General features: G+C 45.9%; 1 long non-coding RNA gene across 1 annotated transcript in view; it reads left to right on the top strand.

Annotated features, from left to right (window-relative positions):
* The window catches only part of LOC132595324 (uncharacterized), a 39024-nt gene extending 18129 nt beyond the window's left edge, over window positions 1–20895 (top strand). Inside the window, exons 7-9 of the long non-coding RNA XR_009561475.1 lie at window positions 8657–8802; window positions 14857–15924; window positions 16025–20895. This is a non-coding gene — a long non-coding RNA (uncharacterized lncRNA). The remainder of the gene's footprint in view (window positions 1–8656; window positions 8803–14856; window positions 15925–16024) is intronic.
* The last annotated feature ends 43 nt before the right edge of the window (window positions 20896–20938 follow it).

Raw genomic sequence — 20938 nt, 5'->3', positions numbered from 1 at the left:
GAGGCCAGGCCTCTGTCCTGGCTCCAGATGTCACCTTGAGTCTGACGGGAGTGTCCGTGCTCCTACAATGTTGTGTTAATTTCTACCGTACAGCAAAGTGATTCATATATACAAACATACATATTTACATATTTTTCATATTCTTTTCCATTATGGTTAATTACAGGGTATTGAATACAGTTCCCTGTGCTGTGCAGAAAGACCTTGTCTATCCATCCTATATATAATAATTTGCATCTAGTAATCCCAAACTCCCAATCCATCCCTCTCCCCTGTCTTCCCCTTGACAACCACAAGTCTGTTTTCTATATTTGTGAGTGTGTTTTGTTCTGTAGATAGGTTCATTTGGGTCTCATTTTATAATCCACATATAAGTGATATGATATGGTACGTGTTGTTCTCTGACTTACTTCACTTTGTATGATAATCTCTAGGTCCATCCATGTAGCTGCAGATGGTATTATTTCATTCTGTTTTATGGTTGAGTAATACTCCATTGTATATATGTACTACATCTTCTATATCCATTCATCTGTTGAGGGACATTCGGGTTGCTTCCGTGTCTTGGCTATCGTGAAGAGTGCTGCTGTGAATGCTGGGGTGCATGTATCTTTTCGAATTATAGTTTTGTCTGGATGTTTGCCCAGGAGTGGGATTGCTGGTTCATATGGTAATTCTATTTTTAGTTTTTGAGGAACCTCCATACTGTTCTCCATAGTGGCTGCATCAATTTACATTCCCACCAGTAGTGTAGGAGGGTTCCCTTTTCTCCACACCCCTTTCAGCAGTTATTTCTAGACATTTTAATGATGGCCATTTTGACCACTACGAGGTGATAACTCACTGTAGTTTTGATTTGCATTCTCTAATAATTAGCGATGTGGAGCATCTTTTCAGGTGCCTCTTGGCCATCTGTATGTCCTTGGAGAAATGTCTATTTAGACCTTCTAAAATTCTGCCTATTTTTTTTCTTTTTTTTTTCTTTTTTGAGTTGTATGAGCTGTTTGTATATTTTAGAATTAAGCCCTTGTTTTCCCCGGGAGAACACACGGCGGGCCTCAGGCTGGTGCAAAGTCACGCCAGCCTTTGCCGCCGCAGGCCCGCTCCACACTCCATACCCCTCCCTCCCCGCCGGCCTGAGTGCTCCAGAGCCCCCGAATCAGCGGCTCCTTTAACCCCGTCCTGTCTGAGCAAAAAACAGACGCCCTCCAGCGACCTACATGCAGAGGCAGGGCCAAATCCAAAGCTGAGCCCCGGTGAGCTGTGAGAACAAAGAAGAGAAAGGGAAATCTCTCCCAGCAGCCTCAGAAGCAGCGGATTAAAGCTCCACAATCAACTTGATGTACCCTGCATCTGTGGACTACCTGAATAGACAACCAATCATCCCAAATTAAGGAAGTGGACTTTAGGAGCAAGATCTATGATTTTTTTTTTCCCTTTTCCTCTTTTTGTGAATGTGTATGTGTATGCTTCTGTGTGAGATCTTGTCTGTATAGTCTTGCTTCCACCATTTGTCCTAGGGTTCTGTCTGTCCATGGTTTTTTTAAAAATTTTTTTCTTAATAATTAATTTTAATTTTAATAACGTTATTATACTTTACCTTCGTTCTTTCTTTCTTTCTTTCTTTCCTTCCTTCCTTCCCTCCTTTAGACAACGAATCATACCAAATTGAGGAGGTGGTCTCTGAGAGCAAGATTTATGATTTTTCCCCCTTTACCTCTTTTAGTGAGGGTGTATGTGTATGCTCCTGTGTAAGATTTTGTCTGTATAGCTTTGCTTCCAACATTTGTCCTAAGGTTCTATCCGTCCCTTTTTTTTTTCCTAAATAAGAATTTTTTAATTCAATAACTTTATTATACTTTATTTTATTTTTACTGTATCTTCTTTCTTTCTGTCTTTTTTCCTTCTTTCCCTCCTTCCTTCCTTCCTTCCTCCCTCCCTCTCTCCTTTCTTTCCTTCTTTGCTTCTTTCTTTCTTCCTTCCTTCCTTCCTTCCTTTCCTCCTTTCCTTCTTTCTTTCCTCATACTTTTACTAATTCTCTCTACTTTTTCTCCCTTTTATTCTGAGCTGTGTGGATGAAAGGCTCTTGGTGCTCCAGCCAGGAGTCAGGGCTCTGCCTCTGAGGTAGGAGAGCCAACTTCAGGACACTGGTCAACAAGAGGCCTCCCAGCTCCACATAATATCAAACGACGAAAATCTCCCAGAGACCTCCATCTTAACACCAGCACCCAGCTTCACTCAACAACCAGGAAGCCACAGTGCTGGACAACCTATGCCAAACAACTAGCAAAACAGGAACACAACCCCACCCATTAGCAGAGAGGCTGCCCAAAATCATAATAAGGCCACAGACACCCCAAAACACACCACCAGACGTGAACCTGCCCACTAGAGAGACAAGATCCAGCCTCATCCACCACAGCACAGGCACTAGTCCCCTCCACCAGGAAGCCTACACAACCCACTGAACCAACCTTAGCCACTGGAGACAGACATCAAAAACAATGGGAACTACAAACCTGCAGTCTGCAAAAAGGAGACCCCAAACACAGTGAGATAAGCAAAATGAGAAGACAGAAAAACACACAGCAGATAAAGGAGCAAGATAAAAATGCACCAGACCTAACAAATGAAGAGGAAATAGCCAGTCTACCTGAAAAAGAATTCAGAATAATGATAGTAAGGATGATCCAAAATCTTGGAACTAGAATGGACAAAATGCAAGAAACAGTTAACAAGGACCTAGAAGAAATAAAGATGAAACAAGCAATGATGAACAACACAATAAATGAAATTAAAAGTACTCTAGATGGGATCAATAGCAGAATAACTGAGGCAGAAGAACGGATAAGTGACCTGGAAGATAAAATAGTGGAAATAACTACTGCAGAGCAGAATAAAGAAAAAAGAATGAAAAGAACTGAGGACAGTCTCAGAGACCTCTGGGACAACATTAAACGCACCAACATTTGAATTATAGGGGTTCTAGAAGAAGAAGAGAAAAAGAAAGGGACTGAGAAAATATTTGAAGAGATTATAGTTGAAAACTTCCCTAATATGGGAAAGGAAATAGTTAATCAAGGCCAGGAAGCACAGAGAGTCCCATACAGGATAAATACAAGGAGAAATACGCCAAGACACATATTAATCAAACTGTCAAAAATTAAATACAAAGAAAGCATATTAAAAGCAGCAAGGGAAAAACAACAAATAACACATAAGGGAATCCCCATAAGGTTAACAGCTGATCTCTCAGCAGAAACCCTACAAGCCAGAAGGGAGTGGCAGGACATACTGAGAGTGATGAAGGAGAAAAACCTGCAGCCAAGAATACTCTACCCAGCAAGGATCTCATTCAGATTTGATGGAGAAATTAAAACCTTTACAGACAAGCAAAAGCTGAGAGAGTTCAGCACCACCAAACGAGCTTTACAACAAATGCTAAAGGAACTTCTCTAGACAAGAAACACAAGAGAAGGAAAAGACCTACAATAACGAACCCAAAATAATTTAGAAAATGGGAATAGGAACGTACATACCGATAATTACCTTAAATGTAAATGGACTAAATGCTCCCACCAAAAGACACAGATTAGCTGAATGGATACAAAAACAAGACCCTTATATATGCTGTCTACAAGAGACCCACTTCAGACCTAGACACATATACAGACTGATAGTAAGGGGATGGAAAAAGATATTCCATGCAAATGGAAACCAAAAGAAAGCTGGAGTAGCAATTCTCATTATCAGAAAAAATAGACTTTAAAATAAGGACTATTAAAAGAGACAAAGAAGGACACTACATAATGATCAAGAGATCGATCCAAGAAGAAGATATAACAATTGTAACTATTTATGCACCCAACATAGGAGCACCTCAATACATAAGGCAGATGCTAACAGCCATAAAAGGGGAAATTGGCAGTAACACATTCATAGTAGGGGACTTAAACACCCCACTTTCACCCATGGAGAGATCATCCAAAATGAAAATAAATAAGGAAACACAAGCTTTAAATGATACATTAAACAAGATGGACTTAATTGATATTTATAGGACACTCCATCCAAAAACAACAGAATACACATTTTTCTCAAGTGCTCATGGAACATTCTCCAGGATAGATCATATCTTGGGTCACAAATCAAGCCTCGGTAAATTTAAGAAAATTGAAATTGTATCAAGTATCTTTTCTGACCACAACGCCATGAGACTAGATATCAATTACAGGAAAAGATCTGTAAAAAATACAAACACATGGAGGCTAAACAATACACTACTTAATGATGAAGTGATCACTGAAGAAATCAAAGAGGAAATCAAAAAATACCTAGAAACAAATGACAATGGAGACACAACGACCCAAAACCTATGGGATGCAGCAAAAGCAGTTCTAAGGGGGAAGTTTATAGCAATACAAACCCACCTTAAGAAGCAGGAAACATTTCGAATAAACAACCTAACCTTGCACCTGAAGCAATTAGAGAAAGAAGAACAAAAAAAACCCAAAGCTAGCAGAAGGAAAGAAATCATAAAAATCAGATCAGAAATAAATGAAAAAGAAATGAAGGAAACAATAGCAAAGGTCAATAAAACTAAAAGCTGGTTCTTTGAGAAGATAAACAAAATAGATAAACCAGTAGCCAGACTCATCAAGAAAAAAAGGGAGAAGACTCAAATCAATAGAATTAGAAATGAAAAAGGAGAGGTAACAACTGACACTGCAGAGATAAAAAAGATCATGAGAGATTACTACAAGCAACTCTATGCCAATAAAATGGACAATCTGGATGAAATGGACAAATTCTTATAAATGCACAACCTGCCAAGACTGAATCAGGAAGAAATAGAAAATATGAACAGACCAATCACAAGCACTGAAATTGAAAATGTGATTTAAAATCTTCCAACAAACAAAAGCCCAGGACCAGATGGCTTCACAGGTGAATTCTATCAAACATTTAGAGAAGAGCTAACACCTATCCTTCTCAAACTCTTCCAAAATATAGCAGAGGGAGGAACACTCCCAAATTCCTTCTACAAGGCCACCATCACCTTGATACCAAAACCAGACAAGGATGTCACAAAGAAAGAAAACTACAGGCCAATATTACTGATGAACATAGATGCAAAAATCCTCAACAAAATACTAGCAAACAGAATCCAACAGCACATTAAAAGGATCATACACCATGATCAAGTGGGGTTTATTCCAGGAATGCAAGGATTCTTCAATATACGCAAATCTATCAATGTGATAAACCATATTAACAAATTGAAGGAGAAAAACCATATGATCATCTCAATAGATGCAGAGAAAGCTTTTGACAAAATTCAACACCCATTTATGATAAAAACCCTGCAGAAAGTAGGCATAGAGGGAACTTTCCTCAACATAATAAAGGCCATATATGACAAGCCCACAGCAAACCTCATCCTCAATGGTGAAAAACTGAAAGCATTTCCACTAAGATCAGGAACAAGACAAGGTTGCCCACTCTCACCACTCTTATTCAACATAGTTTTGGAAGTTTTAGCCACAGCAATCAGAGAAGGAAAGGAAATAAAAGGAATCCAAATCGGAAAAGAAGAAGTAAAGCTGTCACTGTTTGCAGATGACATGATCCTATACATAGAGAATCTTAAAGATGCTACCAGAAAACTACTAGAGCTAATCAATGAATTTGGTAAAGTGGCAGGATACAAAATTAATGAACAGAAATCTCTGGCATTCCTATATACTAATGATGAAAAATCTGAAAGTGAAATCAAGAAAACACTCCCATTTACCATTGCAACAAAAAGAATAAAATATCTAGGAATAAACCTACCTAAGGAGATAAAAGACCTGTATGCAGAAAATTATAAGACACTGATGAAAGAAATTAAAGATGATACAAATAGATGGAGAGATATACCATGTTCTTGGATTGGAAGAATCAACATTGTGAAAATGACTCTACTACCCAAAGCAATCTATAGATTGAATGCAATCCCTATCAAACTACCACTGGCATTTTTCACAGAACTAGAACAAAAAATTTCACAATTTGTATGGAAACACAAAAGACCCCGAATAGCCAAAGCAATCTTGAGAACGAAAAACGGAGCTGGAGGAATCAGGCTCCCTGACTTCAGACTATACTACAAAGCTACAGTAATCAAGACAGTATGGTACTGGCACAAAAACAGAAAGATAGATCAATGGAACAGGATAGAAAGCCCAGAGATAAACCCATGCACATATGGACACCTTATCTTTGATAAAGGTGGCAGGAATGTACAGTGGAGAAAGGACAGCCTCTTCAATAAGTGGTGCTGGGAAAACTGGACAGGTACATGTAAAAGTATGAGATTAGATCACTCCCTAACACCATACACAAAAATAAGCTCAAAATGGATTAAAGACCTAAACGTAAGTCCAGAAACTATCAAACTCTTAGAGGAAAACATAGGCAGAACACTCTATGACATAAATCACAGCAAGATCCTTTCTGACCCACCTCCTAGAGTAATGGAAATAAAAACAAAAATAAACAAATGGGACCTAATGAAACTTCAAAGCTTTTGCACAGCAAAGAAAACCATAAACAAGACCAAAAGACAACCCTCAGAATGGGAGAAAATATTTGCAAATGAAGCAACCAACAAAGGATTAATCTCCAAAATTTACAAGCAGCTCATGCAGCTCAATAACAAAAAAACAAACAACCCAATCCAAAAATGGGCAGAAGACCTAAATAGACATTTCTCCAAAGAAGATATACAGACTGCCAACAAACACATGAAAGAATGCTCAACATCATTAATCATTAGAGAAATGCAAATCAAAACTAGAATGAGATATCATCTCACACCAGTCAGAATGGCCATCATCAAAAAATCTAGAAACAGTAAATGCTGGAGAGGGTGTGGAGAAAAGGGAACACTCTTGCACTGCTGGTGGGAATGTGAATTGGTACAGCCACTATGGAGAACAGTATGGAAGTTCCTTAAAAAACTACAAATAGAACTACCATATGACCCAGCAATCCCACTACTGGGCATATACCCTGAGAAAACCAAAATTCAAAAAGAGTCATGTACCAAAATGTTCATTGCAGCTCTATTTACAATAGCCCGAGGTGGAAACAACCTAAGTGCCCATCATCGGATGAATGGATAAAGAAGATGTGGCACACATATACAATGGAATATTACTCAACCATAAAAAGAAACGAAATTGAGCTATTTGTAATGAGGTGGATAGACGTAGAGTCTGTCATACAGAGTGAAGTAAGTCAGAAAGAAAAAGACAAATACCATATGTTAACACATATATATGGAATTTAAGAAAAGAAAATGTCATGAAGAACCTAGGGGTAAGGCAGGAATAAAGATGCAGACCTACTAGAGAACAGACTTGAGGTTATGGGGAGGGGGAAAGGTGAGCTGTGACAGGGCAAGAGAGAGTCATGGACATATACACACTAACAAACGTAGTAAGGTAGATAGCTAGTGGGAAGCAGCCGCATGGCACAGGGATATTGGCTCGGTGCTTTGTGACAGCCTGGTGGGGTGGGATAGGGAGGGTGGGAGGGAGGGAGACGCAAGAGGGAAGACATATGGGAACATATGTATATGTATAACTGATTCACTTTGTTATAAAGCAGAAACTAACACACCATTGTAAAGCAATTATACCCCAATAAAGATGTTAAAAAAAAAGAAAAAGAATTAAGCCCTTGTTGGTCACGTCAGTTGCAGGTATTTTCTCCCAAATAGCACAGGTTCTGGAACAATTGGATACCCACATGCAGAAGAGTAAAGTTGGACCCTTACCTCCCCCCACCCCATATACAAAATCAACGCAAAATGGACCAAAGGCCTAGATGCAAGAACAAAAATTATAAAACTCCTAGAAGAAAACATGAGACTAAATCTTCGTGACCTTGGATTTGGTCATGATTTCTTAGATCTACCAAAAGCAGAAGCAACAAAAGACAAAATAGATGAATTGGACTTCCTCAAAATGAAAAACAGTTGTGTATAAAAGGAGCAAGGAATAAGATAATCCACCATCCAAAATGGCCCAAGATGTTTGCAAACCATGTATCTGATAAAGGACTGTAGCCCAGCAGCCAAGCCCCCGGTGGTCCAGTGGAGCGTCTGTGCGGCCCCTCCCGTCCTCGGTGATCAGGGGATTTCAGGCCCCACAGCACCCGAGGGGTGGACACGGGTCATCCTCAGCACCCTCAGGGAGTGAGTGCTGGATGGTTTTGAGCCCAGATGCACTCCCATTACTGCCCTCAAAAGCTGAAGGCTTCAGCATGCCTCCAGATGGACACAGAGTATTTGCAAGTCTTTGAAAACCAAGAGAACAGTCTTCACTTTTCGGAAAGGGCATCTTATTATTTCACAGCATGACCATTTTACATCTGGCTCTCAGGGGTGCCCTCCCACCTCCCTGATTTCTCTGAGAGTGGCCATGGGGGTTTGGCTGTCCCCAGTCCCACACCAGGTGACAAGGCCAGTTGGGCCAGACCCTGGTGGTCCTTAGCTTCGCTGGAGACTAACCCAGACTCTCAGCCTGCGATTGAACGTGGACGCCACTGCTTCTCCCCGTCTCCGATTCTCATCTCCTCCTCTGTCTCTCTTCCTCTTGCTTTTCAGTCTCAGATTTACCTGACGGCCACCACTCAGAGCTCCCGAAGAGCCCAGAGATTTCTCCTGGAAGGAAAGGTTCTGGAAAATCAGAGGGATAAATAAAGGATGCAGCTGATTCCTGCCTTGTGCTGATGCCCAAGAGGGTGAGGAGAGTGAGTGTTTTCTCATTAGAATTTTAAATCCTCCAAGTAATAGATCATTGTGGGGGCATCCAGTGTTCTCCTGCTCATTCTAAGAATGTCATTCTTGGATTTTAATGTGATAAATAACTTATATTATAAATATGCAGAGGGGGGATATCCATTTAAAAATGTTAGAGGTAACTTCAAGGGATTTAGAACAAACAAGGACACAGAACCCTGTGTCCAGACACTGGCTGAGAGGCTCCTACCGTGAGCCGCAGACCCCTGGAGGGCGGCATGGCCATGACTCTCCTCCCGCAGGTGAGCCTACACAGGCACATCCCACGTGGGACCACTGCATTGCATAATCTTAGAGTGTCCGATGGCAGGCAGCTGGCTAGAGATGCGGACAAGAGAAAACTGCCCAGCAGCCTGGGACAACCCTGGGGTGAGGCCTTAGGTAGGGCCAGTGTCAGAGCCTCAGAGATAACTTGAAAAGAGTTCAGGCTGTTCAGGACATCGTCAGAGATGCACTTAGGCACATATTCAGGGCCTTAGTTATGGACAGGATCCGGGCATTATTTAGTGACAGCTTAGACTATAAGGGACAGCATCAGGGCCTAAGTTAGGGACAGTGTCAGTGCTTCACTTAAGAGATAACGTGAGAGCCTTAGGTAGACACAGTTCAGGCTGTTATTAGGGATATCTTCAGGGCCTTAGACCAGCATCATGGCCATAATTAGAACCAGTGTCATGGCATTAGTTAGGGCCCAAACTAGGGTGTTAGTTAGGGAGAGAGTCAGGTCACTAGTTACAGACAGTGCCAGGGTTTTAGGTAGGGACAGCGACAAGTCCTTAGTTAAGAAGAGTGTCAGGGCCTCACTTAGGGGCAGCATCAGGATGTTAGTTAGGGAAAGTCAGGACAGTAGAATTTCAGATTCTGAGGTAGAGACAGCATCAGGGCCTTAGTTAGGGACAGCATCAGAGACTTACCTAGGGACATATTCAGGGCCTTAGTTATGGACAGGATCAGGGCGTTATTGAGAGATACATGAGGCTATTAGGGACAGCATCAGGGTGTTAGGGAAAGAGTCGGCTGTTATTATAGACAGTGACAGTGCCTCAGGTAGAGACATCATCACAGCCTTAGTTAGGAAGAGGGTCAGGGCCTTGGTGAGGGACAGGGTTAGGCCAACAGTGAGGGACATCTAAGTCTATCAGGGACATCGTCAGGGCCTTAGATAGGGTCAGAATCAGGGCCGTAGTTAGGACCAGTGTCAGGGCGTTATTTAGGGACAAAATTAGGATGTTAGTTAAGGAAAAAGCCAGGAAATTAGTTACAGACAGTGTCAGCTTCTCAGGTAGAGACTTCAAGGTCTCAGTGAGAGCATCAGCATCTCAGGTAGGCGTTGCATCGGGCCATTACTTACAGTGTCAAGGCCTTAATTAGGGAGAGTGTCAGAGCCTCAGAGAAAAACTTGAGGGCCTTAGTAAGAGACACTTCAGGCTGTTCGTTAGGGACATCATCAGGGCGTTAGTTATGGACAGGGTCAGGGTATTAGTGAAGGACAGCTCAGGCAATTAGGCACACCGTCAGGGCCTTGGGTAGGGGCAGCGTCAGGGAGTAGTTGGGGAAAGAGTGAGGCCGTTAGGTAAAGACAGACTCAGGGCCTTAGTTAGAGACAGTGTCAAGTTCTTTGTTAGGGACACTGTCATGGCCTCAGTGAAAGATAACATGAGGGTCTTAGTTAGAGATAGTGTCAGGGCCTTAGTTATGGACATCTTTAGGGCCTCAGTTAGAGGTAATTTGAGGGCCTTAGTAAGAGACATTTTGGGTCATTAGTGACATCGTCTGGACCTTCGTGCCATCTTCAGTACATCATTTATGGGCCGCATCACGGCATTAATGAGGGACAGCTCAGGTTATTAGGGACCATGTCAGGGTCTAGTTGGGGAATGTGTCAGGACGTTTGTTAGGGAAAGAGTGGGGCCAGTAGTTAAAGACAGACTCAGGGCCTTAGTCAGAGATAGCCTCAGTCCTTAATTAGGGAGAGTGTCAGGGCCTCAGTTAAAGATAAGTTGAGGGCCTTAAAGATAAGTTGAGGGACAGCCTCCAGCCCTCAGTTAGAGACAGGTTCATGGCCTCGGGACTAAATTCGGGGTCTTAGTTAGGGACAGCATCAGGGATTTAGTTAGCATAAGAGACTCGACATTAGGTAGAGACAAGGTTAGGATAAGGTCTAGGAAAAGCGTCAGGAAATGACGTAGGGATAGTGTCAAGACCATAGCTACTTAGAGCATCAGTGCCTAATTTAGAACCAGTGTCAGGGTTTCATGTAGGGACAGTGTCAGATCCTGACTTAGGGAGAGAGACAGGAACTGAGTGAGGCCTAGAGTCAGGGCCTTAGCTGGGGACAGTGTCAAGGCATGCCTTAGGAACAGCATAAGGGCCTCGGTAGGAACAGCCTAAGGGGATTGGTAAAGACATTATCAGGGCCTCTGTGAGAGACAGCCTCACAGCCTCACATAGGTACAACGTCAAGGCTTACTTTCGGACAGTTTCAGGACCTTGGTAAGACATAGGCCAGGACATAATAAGCTCAGGACACTGTCAGGACTTTAAATATTGACGGCAGCAGGGCCTTAGTTAAGGACAGGGTCAAGGCCTTAGATAGGACTACCATCTGTGTCTCTGTTAGGTCCCGTGTCAGGGCCTGACTTAGGAATAGTGTTAGGGCTTTAGTGAGGGAGAGTTCTGGGCCAGATTTAGGAAGCGCATCTAGGCCTCAGTTAGGGACAGTGTCACGGCCTTGGGACTAAATTCAGAGCCTGAGTTAGGCACAGCCTCAGGCCTTCACTTAGCGACAGCGACAGGGCTTTCTTAGGGACAGTGTCAGGCCCTTGGTTAGAAATGGGTCAGGATATTAGCTCAGGATAGTGTCCGTATTTTAGTTATTGCCAGCAACAGGGCTTATCTTAGGGACAGATTCCGGGCCTTAGTAAGAGACCGTGTCAAGGCCGTAGTTAGGACTAGTCTGGGTCTTAGTTAGGGAGAGCATTAGGGCTTCTGTGAGGATAAGAGGCAGGTAATTAGCTCGGGACAGAATCAGATTCCAGGCCAGGGATAGTGTCAGGAAATGAGCTAGGAATAGCGTGAAGACCTTAGTTGTTGAGAATATCAGGGCCTTAGTTAGGACCAGTGTCAGGGCTTGATGAAGGGACAGCGTCAGAGCCTAACTAAGTTACGGCCACAGGGCCTAAGTGAGGCCTATCTTTAGGGCCTGAGTGAGGGACAGTGTCAGGGCATGACCTAGGAGTGGTATAAGGGCCTGTGTAGGATCAGCATTAGGGTCTTCCTTAAAGACATTCTCAGGGCCTCTGATAGGGACAGCCTCAGGGCCTCCCTTAGGGACAGCGTAAGGGCTTACTTTGGGACAGTTTCAGGACCTTGGTAAGATATGGGTCAGGATATTAGCTCAGGATAATGTCAGGACTTTAGATATTGATGGCAGCAGGGCCTTAGTTAGACACAGTGTCAGGGCCCGCGTTAGGACTAGCATCTGGAACTCTGTTAGGTACCGTGTCAGGGCCTGAGTTAGTAATAGTGTTAGGGCTTTAGTGAGGGACAGTTCTGGGCCGGATTTAGGATGGGCATCTAGGCCTCAGTTAGTGACAGTGTCATGGCCTTGGGCCTAAATTCAGTGTCTGTGTTAGGCACAGAGTAAGGGCTTCAGTTAGCATAAGAGGCAGGACATTTGCGAGGGCAAGGTTTAGGGTAAAATTTATGGATCGTGTCAGGAAATGACCTAGGGGTCGTGTCAAGACCTTAGTCCCTGAGAGTATCAGGGCCTTAATTAGAACCAGTGTCAGGGCTTCAGGTAGGGACAGCGTCAGAGCCTGACTTAGGGAGAGCCACAGGGCCTGAGTGAGGCCTAGCGTCAGGCCCTTAGCTGGGGACACTGTCAGGGCATGATGTAGGAGCTTCATCAGGGCCTTTGTTGGGTCAGCAATAGGGTTTTAGTTAAAGACATGACCAGGGCCTGAGGTGGTCACAGCTTCAAGGCCTCAGGTAGGCATAGCTTCAGGGCCTGAGTTAGGCACAGCCTCAGGCTTTCACTTAGGGACAGAGGCAGGGCTTTCTTAGGGAGAGTGTCAGGACCTTGGTTAGAAATGGGTCAGATTCTTAACTCAGGATAGTGTCCAGATTTTAGTTATTGCCGGCAGCAGATCCTATATTAGGGACAGATTCCGGTCCTTAGTTAGAGACAGTGTCAGGACCTTAGTTAGGACTAGTTAGGACCTTAGTTAGGACTAGAGCATTAGGGCTTCAGTGAGGATAAGAGGCAGGAAATTTGCTCGGGACAGAGTCAGATTCCAGGCCAGGGATAGTGTCAGGAAATGAGCTAGGGATAGCGTGAAGACCTTAGTTATTGAGAGCATCAGGGCCTTAGTTAGGACCAGTGTCAGGGGCTTAATCAGTACCAGTGTCAGGGCTTGATGATGTAGGGACAGCGTCAGAGCCTCACTAAGTTATGGGAAAAGGGCCCAAGTGAGGCCTATCTTTAGGTCCTGAGTGAGGGACAGTGTCAGGGCGTGTCATAGGAGTAGTTTAAGGCTCTCTGTGAGATCAGCCTTAGGATCTCCATAAAAGACATTCTCAGGGTCTCTGTTAGGGACATCCTCAGGGCCACCCTGAGGGACAGGGTCAGGGCTTACTTTGGGACAGTTTCAGGACCTTGGTAAGACATGGGTCAGGATATTAGCTCAGGAAAATGTCACGACGTTAGATATTGATGGCCGCAGGGCCTTAGAGACAGTGTCAGGGCCTGACTTAGGACAAGCCTCAGAGCCTTTGTTAGGTACAGTGTGAGGGACTGAGTTAGGTGTTGTGTCAGGGCCTGAGGTAGGACGAGCCTCCAGGCATCAGTTAGGGGCAGCATCACGGCCTCGGGACTAATTTCAAGGCCTTAGTTAGGGACAGCATCAGGGATTTAGTTAGCATAAGAGTCTCGACATTAGTTAAAGGCAAGGTTAGGTTAAGGTCTAGGGATAGTGTCAGGACATGACTTAGGAATAGTGCCAAGACTTCAGTAACTTAGAGCATCAGGGCCTAATTTAGGACCAGTGTCAGGACTTCAGGTAAGGACAGCGTCAGAGCCGGACTTGGGAAGAGCGACAGGGCTTGAGTGAGTTCTAGAGTCAGGGCCTTAGCTAGGGACAGTATCAGGGCATGACTTAGGAGCAGCATAAGGGCCTTGGTAGGATCGGGCTCAGGGGCTTTGCTAAAGCCATTATCAGGGCCTCTGTTAGGGACAGCCTCAGGGTCTCACTTAGGGACAGAGTCAGGGCTTACTTAGGGACAGTTTCAGGAACGTGGTAAGAGATGGGTCAGGAAATGAGCTCAGGATAGTGTCAGGACATTAGATATTGACGGCAGCAGGGCCTTAGTTAGACGCAGTGTCAGGGCCTGCGTTAGGACTAGTATCTGGGCCTCTGTTAGGTACCGTGTCATGGCCTGAGTTAGGAATAGTGTTAGGGCTTTAGTGAGGGACAGTTCTGGGCCGGATTTAGGATGGGCATCTAGGCCTCAGTTAGTGACAGTGTCATGGCCTTGGGCCTAAATTCAGTGTCTGTGTTAGGCACAGAGTAAGGGCTTCATTTAGCATAAGAGGCAGGACATTTGCTAGCGCTAGGTTTAGGGTAAAGTTTATGGATCGTGTCAGCAAATGACCTAGGTGTAGTGTCAAGACCTTATTCATTGAGAGTATCAAGGCCTTATTTAGAACCAGTATCATGGCTGCAGGTAGGGAGAGCGCCAGTGCCTGACTTAGGGAGAGCCACAGGGCCTGAGTGAGGCCTAGCGTCAGGCCCTTAGCTGGGGACACTGTCAGGGCATGACGTAGGAATATTATCAGTGCCTTTTTTGGATCAGCAATAGGGTTTTAGTCGCTAAGCAACATCCATGCTTGTAGCTCTTCGGAGTCACTCTGTGTATGCCGCGTGTAGGGCAACACACTGCACTGTTTTTTGGGACAGCTTGATTTACCCAATACTCCCACAGGTTTATGAACACGTTTTTTTCAGGTCCAACATGCCTTGGAAGTCTGACTCATTGCCCTAGTCTGAGCTGCACTGAGAAAAACTCTGGGCTTCGCATTCCATCTAGGACCTCCTGACTGAAGTCACCCTGCCTCTAGGAGAAATTCGACTTGCATTCGTACTGCCACTAAAGCCCAGTTCTTCGTGTAAAACTGCAGGCTTTTGAAGAGCCACAGGCCCGAGGCCTAGCTAGGGCATACCTGGTTGAGGCTGTTTGTTAGATGCAGAACACCGTGCTTTGAGGAGTTGATTCAGGGAATGAAACAGTGGGTAACCTGTGTCTCTTTTGACTTGTTAGAAACCACAGGGATGTATGGTGCATGTGCCCATGGAAATGGGGGCCTGATGGAAAGAGCCTTGCTTTCACATTTTCAAAGCGCCATGCATGCTGCCTTGAAGGACCTGAAATTCACTGCTGTTGACAGGCCTCTAGCCACTGTAGGCCTGGCTCTGGGAAGAAAATGAGTTTCCTCTATGTTAACCAGGTGCTTCCATGGCCCGGGTGGAGTTTAGCCTGCCATGCTCTAGAGATAAAGGGAAACTCAATGTGAGTACTTGCCTCGAGGAATCGCCCTGAGTATCCGTACAGAAAGGGGGCATGCAGCTGTTTCCATGAGGTCTTCGTCGGTGTTCTGCTGTAGTTTAAATGAAGTACCCTTTTCAGGACTCGTAGGCCCGTCGGGTGTTCATCATTTCCCTCCAGGATTAGTGAGTACTTGTAGAACGCTGTGGGCCTGCTGAGCAGCATTGAGACCCATAGGTTGGGCCCTCAGAGGCCCTCTGTGTATGCCGAGTGATGGTCAACACACTGCACTTTCCTTAAGGGGAGCTACATTTCCAGAGCCCTCAAACAGCCTCAAGACCACTTTTGTGGCTAGTGAGATGTGCCGTGGAAGTCTTCTTCATAACCATCGTCTGAGCTCCCATGGTAAAACATTCTGCTTAAAATTCTTCGAGGAACTCGTACATGAAGTCACTCCGCTCGAGGAGAAATTCAGCATCCTACCATGCTGTGTTGCTAACGGGACACTCAGCGTGAGCAGTTGCCTCAAGGTAAGGCCCTGAATGTTCATGCAGAAGCAATGGCGTGCAGCAGTTTCCATGAGGTCGTAGCCGCTGCTCTTCATTATCTTAACGGCCGTATGCTTTTCAGGACATCTAGCAACCTCGCGTGGGAACCCTATTCCCAGCTGGAACACGGAGTACCGCCAGGCCCGCCTTGGTCTGCTAAGCAACTTCCAGGCCCGTAGCCCTTCGGAGCCACTCTGTGTATACCGAATATAGGGCCACACACTGCCCTACTTCATGGGACAGCTTGAAATCCCCAGCACTCCCAGCAATTCACGAACACCGTTCTAGCATGTCCAAAATGCCGGGTAAGTCTGATTCATTGCCCTAGTCTGAGCTGCACTGAGAAAATCCCTCGGCTTCATATTCCATTTAGGACCTCTTGCCTGAAGTCATGCTGCCTCCAGGAGAAACTCAGCTTGCGTTTCTACTGTCACTAAAGCCCAGTTCTTCGTGTAATACTGCAAGCTTTTGAAGAACCACAGGCCCGGAGGCTTAGCTAGTGTGTACCTTGTTTGGGACAGTTTGCTAGATGCAGAACACCATGCTTCGAGGAGTTGATTCAGGGAAGGAACCCCTGGGTAACCTGTGTCTCTTTTGGCTTGTTAGAAACCACAGGGATGGATGCTGCGTGTGCCCATGGAAATGAGGCCCTGATGGAACTAGCCTTGCTTTCCCATTTTGAAAGCTCCATGCATGCTGCCTTGAAGCTACCTGAAATTCACTGCTGTTGACAGGCCTCTAGCCACTGTAGGCCTGGCTCTGGGAAGAAAATGAGTTTCCTCTATCTAAACCACGTGCTTCCATGGCCGGGGTGGAGCTCATCCTGCCATTCTCTAGATATAAAGGGAAACTCAATGTGAGTACTTGCCTCGAGGAAAGGCCCTGAGTATCCGTACAGAAAGGGAGGCATGCAGCTCTTTCCATGAGGTCTTAGTCACCGTTCTGCTGTAGTTTAAAGGAAGTACCCTTTTCAGGACTACTAGACCCCTCTGGTGTGCATCATTTCCCTCCAGGATCACTGAGTAGCTCCAGACCCCTGTGGTCCTGCTGAGTAACATCAAGCCCCATAGGTCGGTCCCTCGGAGGTCCTCTGTGTATGCCGAGTTATGGGCAACACACTGCATGTTCCATAAGGAGAGCTACATTCCAGAGCCCTCGAAAAGCCTCAGGACCATATTTCTGGCCAGTCCAATGTGCCGTGGAAGACTTCGTCAAGGCCATCGTCAGAGCTGCCATGGGAAAGCATTCTGCTTACAATTCTTCGAGGACCTCGTACCTGAAATCTCTCTGATCGAGAAGAAATTCACCATCCGACCATGCTGTGTCGCTAACAGGACACTCAGCATGAGCACTTGCCTGTAGTTAAGTCCTTGAATTTCCGTGTAGAATCAGAGGTATGCAGCAGTTTCCCTGAGGCTGTAGCTCTGCTGTGCATTATCTTAACAGCAGTACGCTTTTCAGGACACCTAGGAGCCTCACGTGGGCACCCCGTTCCCGGCAGGAACAGTGAGTCGCCCCAGGCCCCCCTGGGCCTGCTAAGCAACTTCCAGGCCCGTAGCCCTTCGCTGCCACTCTGTGTATGCCGAGTATAAGGCAACACACTGCCCTTCATGGGACAGCTTGAAATCCCCAGCACTCTCACAGGTTCACAAACCCGGTTCTAGCTCGTCCAACATGCCCTGGAAGTCTGCCTCATAGCCCTAGTCTGAGCTGCACTGAGAAAAGCCCTCGGCTTCGAATTCCATCTAGGATCTCCTGCCTGAAGTCACCCTGCCTCCAGGAAAAAGTCGGCTTCCGTTCCGACTGCCACTAAAGCCAGAATATGTATGCCGATTATAGGGCAACACACTGCACTCCTTCATGGGACAACTTGAAATCCCCAGCACTCCCAGAGTTCCACGTATACCGTTCTAGAAAATCCAACATGCCAGGGACGTCTGACTCATGGCCCTAGTGTGAGCTGCACTGAGAAAAACACTCGGCTTCACATTCCATATAGGACCTTGTGCCTGAAGTCACCCTCCCTCCAGCAGAAAGTCGGCTTGCGTTCTGACCACCACTAAAGCCCAGTTCTTTGTGTAACACTGCAGGCTTTTAAAGAGCCACAGGCCCATCGACTTAGCTACAGTGTACCTTGGTTGAGGCAGTTCGCTAGCTTTAGAACACCCTGCTTTGAGGAGTTGATTCAGGGAAGGAACCACTGGGTACCCTGTGTCTCTTTTGACTTGTTAGAAACCACAGGGATGTGTGTCGCGTGTGCCCATGGAAATGGGGTCCTGATGGAACTAGCCTTGCTTTCCCATTTCGAAAGCTCCTTTCATGCTGCCTTGAAGCTACTTAAAATTCACTTTTGTTGACAGGCCTCTAGACACTATAGGCCTGGCTCTGGGAAGAAAATGAGTTTCCTCTATCTAAACCAGATGCTTCCATGGCGGGTGTAGATCTCAGCCTGCCATGCTCTAGAGCTAAACAGAAACTCAACGTGAATACCTGCCTCAAAGAAAGACCTAGAGTATCCGTACAGAAAGGGAGGTGTGCAGCTGTTTCCATGAGGTCTTAGTTGCCGTTCTGTGTTATTTTAAAGGAAGTACCCTTTTCAGGACTCCTAGGTGCCTCAGGTGTGTGTCATTTCCCTCCAATATCACTGAGTACCTCGAGACCCCGGTGGGCCTACTGAGCAATATTGAGGCCCATATGTCGGTCCCGTGGAGGCCCTCTCTGTATGCTGAGCGATGGGCAACAAACTGCACGTTCCTTAAGGAGAGCTACATTTCCAAAGCCCTCGAACAGCCTCAGGACTACATTTCTGGCTAGTCCGACGTGCCATGGAATTCTTCGTCATGGCTGTCGTCAGAGCTGCTATGGGGAAATATTCTGCTTACAATTCTTCTAGGACCTCATACCTGAAGTCACTCTGCTCGAGGAGAAATTCATCATCCTACCATGCTGTGTCACTAACGGGATACTCAGCGAAGAGCTTGCCTTAAGGTAAGGCCCTGAATTGCCGAGCAGAAGTGGAGGTGTGCAGCAGTTTCCATAAGACCGTAGCCGCTACTCTGCATTATCTTAATGGCAGTACGCTTTTCAGGACACCTAGGAGTGTCGCGTGGGCACCGTATTCCCTGCAGGAACACTGAGTACCCCTAGGCCCCCCTGGGCCTGCAAAGCAACTTTCATGCCCGTAGCCCTCTGGAGCCACTCTGTGTATGCCGAGTGTAGGACAACACACTCCACTCCTGCTTGGGAAAGCTTGAAATCCCCAGCACTCTCATAGGTTTACGAACACTGTTCTAGCACGTCCAACATGCCGGGGAAGTCTGACTCATTGGCCTAGTCTGATCTGCACTGAGAAAAACCCTCCGCTTCGCTTTCCATCTAGGACATCCTGCCTAAAGTCACCCTGCCTCCTTGAGAAAGTCGGCTTGTGTTCCAACTGCCACGAAAGCCCAGTTCTTCGTGTAATACTGCAGGCTTTTGAAGAGGCACAGACCCGGAGGCCTAGCTATGGTGTACCTTGGTTGAGGCAGTTCGTTACATGCCGAACACCCTGCTTAGAGGATTTGATTTGATTCAGGGAAGGAACCACTTGGCAACCTGTGTCTCTTTTGACTTGTTGTAAAGCACAGGGTTGTATCGTACGTGTGCTCATGGAAATGGGATCCTGATGGAACTAACCTTGCTTTCCCATTTTGAAAGCTCCATTCATGCTTCCTTAAAGCTACGTGAAATTCACTGCTGTGGACAGGACTCTAGCCACTATACGCCTGGCTATGAGAAGAACATGAGTTTCCTGTATCTAAACCAGGTGCTTCTATGACCGGGGTGGAGCTCAGCCTGCCATGCTCTAGAGCTAAAGGGAAACTCAATGTGAGTACTTGCATCGAGGACAGGCCCTGAGTATCCAGGCAGAAAGGGAGGCACGCAACTGTTTCCATGAGGTCTTAGTCGCTGTTCTGCTTTATTTCATCGGGAGTACCCTTTTTAGGACTCCTGGGCCCCTCGGGTTTGCATAATTTTCCCTGCAAGATTACTGAGTACCTCCAGACCCCTGTGGGCCTGCTGAGCAACATCGAGGCCCATATGTTGGACTCTCGGAGGGGCCCTCTGTTTATCGAGTGATGGGCAACACACTGCACCTTCCTTAAGGGGAGCTGCCATGAGAAAACCGTTTGCTTACAATTTTTCGAGGATCTCGTACCTGAAGTCACTCTGCTCGAGGAGAAGTTCACCATCCTACCTTGCTGTGTCGCTAACGGGAAACTCAGCAAGAACACTTGCCTGTAGGTAATGCCCTGAATTGCCCTGCAGAAGCAGAGGCGTGCAGCAGTTTCCATCAGGCTGCAGCTGCTTCTCTGCATTATCTTAACCGCAGTACCCTTTTTAGGATACCTAAGAGACTCGGGTCGGCACCGTATTCCCGGCCTGAGTTGGGAGTACCCCCAGGCCTCCCTGGGCTGCTAAGCAACATCCAGTCCCAGTAGCCCTTCGGAGTCACTCTGTGTATGCCGAATGTAGGGCAACAGGTTGCACTCTTTCTTGGGACAGCTTGAAATCCCCAGTACGCCCACAGGTTCACGAACACTGTTTTGGCACATCCAACTTGCTGTGGAAGTCTGACTCATTGCCCTAGTCTGAGCTGAACTGACAAAAACCCTTGGATTTGCATTCCATCTAGGATCTCTTGTCTGAATTCACCCTGCCTGCAGGAGAAAGTCGGCTTGCTTCCAACTGTATCTAAAGCCCAGTTCTTTGTGTAACACTGCAGGCTTTTGAAGAGCCACAGGCCCGGAGGCCTAGCTAGGGTGTTCCTTGGTTGATGCAGTTCACTAGATGCAGAACACCCTGCTTCGAGGAGTTGATTCAGGGAAGGAATCACTGGGTAACCTGTGTCTCTTTTGACTTGTTTGAATCCAAAGGGATATATATGCTGTGTGTGCCCATGGAAATTGTGGCCTGATGGAACTAGCCTTGCTTTCCCATTTTGAAAGCTCCATTC

Source organism: Globicephala melas, unplaced genomic scaffold (assembly GCF_963455315.2).
Source record: "Globicephala melas unplaced genomic scaffold, mGloMel1.2 SCAFFOLD_75, whole genome shotgun sequence".
In the NCBI taxonomy this organism is placed as follows: domain Eukaryota; kingdom Metazoa; phylum Chordata; class Mammalia; order Artiodactyla; family Delphinidae; genus Globicephala; species Globicephala melas.
This window is presented reverse-complemented; position numbering and strand designations above follow the sequence as displayed.